Raw genomic sequence first — 6,853 nt, forward strand, 5'->3', positions numbered from 1 at the left:
TTGAAAAGCATGCATTAAAGGATATTTAAATTGTAAAAGCAAATGCATAAAAAATAAGAAAAAAATGTCTGAATAAATTAAATATTGATAATTCCCGCTACAGATCAATAAAAGCCAGTCTCTTCTTGATATTGAAATTTGCATAAATATTAAGAAAAACAAGTTCACACAAGAACCATACTTTCGAATTTCTTCAAACAAAAATATCTGAATATCTCATCTTTTGAAAGGACTTAGATCACTTCTTAGTGATAAGCCATTTTTTGTCTCGTTAACTATATGTCAAAACTCTGTAAGACACATACACAAAAGGATACCTGAATTACAAAGAACTTAAAAAATATGAAAAATATCTGAATATCGTCATACATCGGTAAGTTCGTCTCCAAGTAATTTTGATGTTAAGCATAATACTCCATCATTTGAATAAATTAGCGCGTGTGAATTGATTCGACTTTTAACAAATTTCTTCATGAACTATTACATTAAGTATTGATGAAAACAGGTGCACACCAATTAAAGCAAATCATCGTAGAAACTGCATGAAAACTTAAATAAAAACATGTTCAAACCATTATCACCACTTTAAAAGGGTTTTTGAATGAGCTTCTTAATGGGAGGCCAATCTGTCTGGTAAATTATACATCAAATATTGGTAAGTCATTAAGTATTTTTTAAAGGATTTATATGTTTCATTTTTTGGAATGAAATATATGGAAATAACGAACAATATTCAAGCTCAAAAGTCCATTAAACAATACAAATTTTGGAGCAGAGCAAACACGGACCTCTAAAACATTAGAGGTGGGATCAGATGCCATGGAGGAGTGAGCATCCTCTACCGCCTGGTAACACCAGCCGTGTGCACCTTGTCATGATCGGGAAATACAAAAAAAATCCGTAGACAATTCAGTGTGTAAATAATGGTCTATCAATTAGTATGAAAGATGTTAGTCAGCATATGACTTAATGATAGATCGTATTTGGTGACCAGTTCATTGTATCGACCATAGAACTTACGAAATGATGACTTTACACGAGACTGTTGATATTCTTGTTTCATCAACTTGTTTGTCAATAAATTACCTTGTTTTAGAAATTGTGTGACTGTTCGGTAGGGGATGCTTACTCCATGGCACCTGATCTCACCTCTAATGTAATGTTTCAGAGGTTCGTGTTTGTTTTGCTCTTGATTTGTATTGTTTAAATAACGGGCCGAAAACAGTCTGATAATTTTACATATAGAATTGTATGAGGAATATATCTTACTTAAAACATTGCAATTTAAATGTTCAAAAGTTACAATAAGAGTATTTTTTTCTTTAAACAGTAAAAACAGTGAGTGAACTTTTTTGTTTCATTCATTCATTCAATGACAGTCGTTTAGTGTAATAGGAACTATCGACAGTGTTATGTGATGAAGGAATTTTTGATTCGGAATATTCTTTTTATCAAGTGCGTTTGACATTGATACAGACACAGTGTCGGATGATATCATTATCATGCATAGAAAGTAAAAATATGGGGTTTTATTTAAAATTTTTATAATGAAATAATAAAAATCTCGGGTTTAAAAGTGCGGCCATCGGCGAACAAACCTCTTTAAATGACGAGATTCAAAGATTCTTTATCAGAAATGGATTAAAATTCGCTAATTTACAGTACTGTTTCGAAAACGCTTAGCAAAAAACCCAACGGAAAGTGTTACTTTTAAGGAGGGTTAAAACTCGATTTTCTTCTTCATGGATTTGCATGGTATTTTGTAGCAACTTAATTCCTTGCGTTTGCTTTCCCTGAATTTGTTTTTCCCCCAACTTTTTTTTCTGGACATAATAAACCTTGATTTCACTCTACATTTTGTTTTTCAAATACTGCCCGATTTTGATATCACTGCCGTCCGATAATATGTTATTGGACTGGTAATTATTATTATCGGACGGCTACAGGTAATATTTTAGATTGCAAGAACAAAGGCATGACATGACAGCAATGTTTTAATATTTGTCATCTTCCTATATTTCATTCCTTATAACTATGTACGTTGACTTATTTATTTTAAACACTTTAATCTTTTTCTTAAAATTATCTATAAAAAAAAAATTAATATAAAGAAATAAGCTTATTATCGCTTTTCTCCGGGTCATAAAGAATGCCGTCTATATTTCCCCAAACCCTATCCCCAAACCCTCACCTCCCACCCCAAGTAAAACATATATGTACACGGCGGGTGTGACCCATCGACGGAAGATGCTTTCTCCTCCATGGCACCTGATCCTTCCTCTTTTTTCAAAGGTCCGACTTAGATCCTACAGGACGAAAAACCATTTTTAAGCATCAATTCACCGTTAAACTGCAGTTTAGAGGCGTTTTATGTTTAAACTTCTTTATCCGTCATAAAGTTATCTGTAGGCTACCTCAACACTTTTACCCTCTTAAATTATTTTTTTAGTGTCAATTACGCTAGAAAGATATTTTTCATTTATTAATTTTTCAATTATTTCTGAATAAATTCATCAGAACAGTCGATCAGACTAAATGTGACTTATGTATATATTATGTACTTAATGTGACATCCGACCAGATTTATAAACTAAGGGGATCAGGGTTGAATTAACAGTGTATAGCAACATGTAAGTTAAACAAATGAGGTTAATTAGGTAGCCCCTAATCTCTGGTCAATCAACAAAAAACGTTAATTAGTACTCGTCATACCCTGACAGGTTTTCCTGATAAATTAATTTTTGCAGATTTAAAAGGTTATGCAAGTGGATAACAAAATAAAGATTAAGAATATAAGCAACAAAACAATTATTTTGATTCCCATCATTATATAGAAATGAAATGTGTAAAAAGCCAGGAGTAATCATTCTCAACGTCTAATCACACAATAGAAAATCTGTGCAGAGCAACCACGAATTTCTGAATTTCTGTCACGGCAGGCGTTGATACGATAAAGATCCCTCGCTGCTCAATGGCCCTGAGTGCCGAGTAAAGGTCAAAATTTGAAGCCCTTCACCGGTATATGGTGACGTCTCTATATGAGTGAAAAATTCTCGAATGGGACATAAAACAACATACAATCAATCAATCTAATTGTTAGGCCATTACTTATACACTGAACTGTCCACGGGCTTTTCCAGGGATTTTTTTTTACCGATCATGACAAGGAGCACACGGCAGGTGTGACCGTTCGGCAGGGGATGTTCACTAATCCATGGCACCTGATCCCACCTCTAAATTTAGAGGTCCGTGTTTGCTCTGCTCCAAATTTGTATCGTTTCATTGGACTTTCGAGACTGAAAACTGTTCGTTATCTTCAAATTTCATTGTTCACTTCGGAATGGAGTACTTAAACACAGAGTCAATATTGTTACCTGCTTTGTCAGCTGGGACCAGCACACATTTGTCATGCAATCTAATTCTTTGTACTTGTGAATTATTGAAGACAGAAGGAAAGCATTTCACCACTGTTCCAGTATAAATTACTGTGTACACACATAGAATATGTCTGGCTTGTTCATATTTGTATACAAAATAATTTCAACTATATATTTTTATAAAATAAATGATGAATGAATTTGATTTCAGAAGAGACAATTAAAATAGATCTCTTTTTTGATAATAAAAACTTTCGTTTGTGAAAATAATAAAATATTCAAGTATATTCTATGTACAAAAGAATAACTAGATGGTGTCATGAGACAGTAATACCCTAACTAAGGTGTTTGCTTCTAAATGCACACTCCTTCATAATGGGCTTACCAAGGAAAAAGTCAAAATAATTGTATAATTCACACAGTAAATGTATTCGTCAATTCGAGCATAAAATGCTCAGGTGACCATGTGACCCATGAGCCTCTTATAGGTATTTCCTTTACTTAATTCATTACCAGTCTGAAATAACAGAATTTAATTAATTATGTAAATTAGGTTTTGATAAAAGGGGGGATATAATTTTTTGGCACATAACTCGAACTTTTTTAAATTTATTCTCTCAACAACAAATAATATTATTTTAGTACAAAGCGTTTTTGATGAATTTATCAAAATGTGCAAACTTTTTTTTTGGTATTTGATTAGGGAAAAAACCTCCTTGAAAAGCCACACCCAATCAATTTTGTCACCCCCCCCCCCAACACACACACACACACAAATTGCCTGCTTTTGGAAATGGGCCTAGATGGTTATGTTATAAGTTATGTTAAAACATCGTTTGTTATGATAATTTAAAATTTGTTCTTGTACTGTACATGTATGTGAACACCTTTTTGAAAATTTCTACATCACATTGGGCTTGCGCTGCGTCACCCTACTAGCACTAGTACTAGTTTTACCATTATTTTTTTACATTGCACATGGTGCAGTGTGGTGTACAGTAGAAATAAATTCATTTTGTGTTTTAATTGGATTATATTTCATGAAGTTGACAGGACCTATGACAGTCGGTAAGTACAAGTTTAAGTATAGATTGGGGTAAAATAACCGAAATGCAAATAGTTAGGTTAAAGTTTAAAAAGGATCAAAGATCATCGGATGCCACAGTAGACGAATTTCACATTCTGAAGAGTTATCTCCCGTTGTCGACATTACATTCAGTTACAGGTACAAATCCAGGAATTTTTTCCGGAAAAAACAAACAAACAAAATAAAAACAATGATGGTTGGGTCCATGTTTTTAAAGTGGGGAGGGCATCAAAAGTCATTTTTTTATTGGCTTCTGTAAATCAGTATATAGTCCCATTTAAATAACTCTGCAAATTCCAGGGGGGGGGGGGTCTAATCTCCCTAGCCGCTCCCAGTCCCTGAAATGACAAATGAACATGTGACTCCAAAATAGTAAAATACTTTTTCATTTGACTATACATAAATTTGTTGCTTGTGTTTTTATGTTATGTACATCTAATGGTCTAAGGTTATGAACCCCTGGAGGTCATCCCCACTCTCTTAATGAACTGGAAATGTTCACAATATGACTACATAAAATTAAATAAAAGTGCATCAATGATAAGATTACTTGACATTTCATTCATGAATTCGGGTCAACCCATGTACCTCCTAGAATTTGGAATGAAAATCATTCAAAAGATGGACTATTTTAAAAACCATTTGTTTATATTCACATTTTTTTTATTTCAAAACAAAGTATTAGTTACATGAACAAACAGGGATCTGGGAAGGGGAAGGGGTGAGGGTTAGGAGTTATCTCTTTACGTCTTAATTGTTGAAGACTCCTAAAATGAATGTTAACCTCAAATCCGACTTGTACGTCTTCATTATTTTCAAATGGTGACAGGTGTCTCCATATGAGTGAAAAATTCCTGAGAGGGACATTTAACAACAAACAAACATTAATGACTTAAAAAACACAATATACATGTACATGTTTATTAGTCAACGGATATATACTTCTGGTCATATCTCTAGTTCTCCCTTGAATCAGAAATGAATGATATAAATATTTTAAGAATGATTAAGAGTTGAAAAGGTTTTGCATCTTAAAATTGACTAAGCTCTGTGGTTGAATTAGCTATACCAGTTTAGCTTATTTTGCTACTCAAAGCACCTTGATTAACTATTTTTAGTCATCCTGTTTTCTGAAATGTGCAGTTTTTTCAACATGGATACAAGTCATACACATTTTCAGCCTCTGAAAACAATGCATAAAAAAAACTGCTTTTCAAATACTGTAACTCTAACCAAGTACTTGTGATCATAAGTTTTTAGCTCACTTGAGTTTTTCTGGTTTTCTGATCACATTTTGTCTGTCATCCATCTGTCTGTCTGTAAACTTTACACATTTTTGTCTTCTTCACTAGAACCACTGGGCCAATTTCAACCAACCCTGCCACAAAGCATCTTCGGGTAAAGGGGATTCAAGTTTGTTCAAATGAAGGGTCACACCCTCTTTTAATGGGGGATAATCAAGAATAAGTGAAAATTTGGTGGTATCATTTGAAAAAGTTTTATCAAGAACCACTGACTTGGCCCAAATTGTAAAAACTTTCTTTACATAGACTTAGTGTAGATTCAAATTTGTTCAAATTATGACCCACTGGGGTAGGGTGGGGCCGTATATGGGGATCCAAAGATTTACATAGAAAAATGCAGGGGATTTTTTCTATCATAAATCTTCTTCTCAAGAACAGCAAGGGCATTATTGTCATCCGTTTTCGCGAAAGGGACCTAGGGGACATCAAATCTCATTAGTCTGTCAGTCTGTCCATTTGTCAGTCTGTCACAATAAATTTAACCTTTGTCATAACTTTTGAATAATAAGAGATAGACCTTTCATATTTCACATGTACATTACCTACAAGAACTTTCTAATCATACTTTGATTTTTGAACCCATGACCTTGACCTTGAAGTTTGATCTACTTTTCAAAATAATTAACATTATTTTAAATTGATCATTTTGAAAGAGAAAAGATAGGGTATTCATATTATACATGTTTATTACCTGTGGCCAGACCTTTCTAAATATATCATGACTTTTGACTCTGTGTCATTGATCTTGAAGTTTAACCTACTTTTAAAAAATATTATATTTCCTTTTAACTTTTGATTAAGAAGAGATAGGACTTTCATATTTGACATGTACATTACCTGTACCAATATGTTTCCAAGCATGCTATGATTTTTTACCCTTTGACCTTGATGTTTTACCTGATTTTCAAAAATTTTAATTTGGTGATTACTTTTGAATGACATATGATGGGGCGTGCATATTTGAAACAATATGTCATAAATAATGGGATCCCATCCCCTAGGACACGGAAAGCAGTGGGCCACAATTGTTTGATATTGCTTGTTAGTCATTTTGATATGGAAGTATCCTCATATAGTGTACATTC

The sequence above is a fragment of the Saccostrea echinata genome, unplaced genomic scaffold, assembly GCF_033153115.1.
Source record: "Saccostrea echinata isolate AGI-Se365-2 ecotype Australia unplaced genomic scaffold, CSIRO_AGI_Sech_v1 ptg000057l, whole genome shotgun sequence".
In the NCBI taxonomy this organism is placed as follows: Eukaryota; Metazoa; Mollusca; class Bivalvia; order Ostreida; family Ostreidae; genus Saccostrea; species Saccostrea echinata.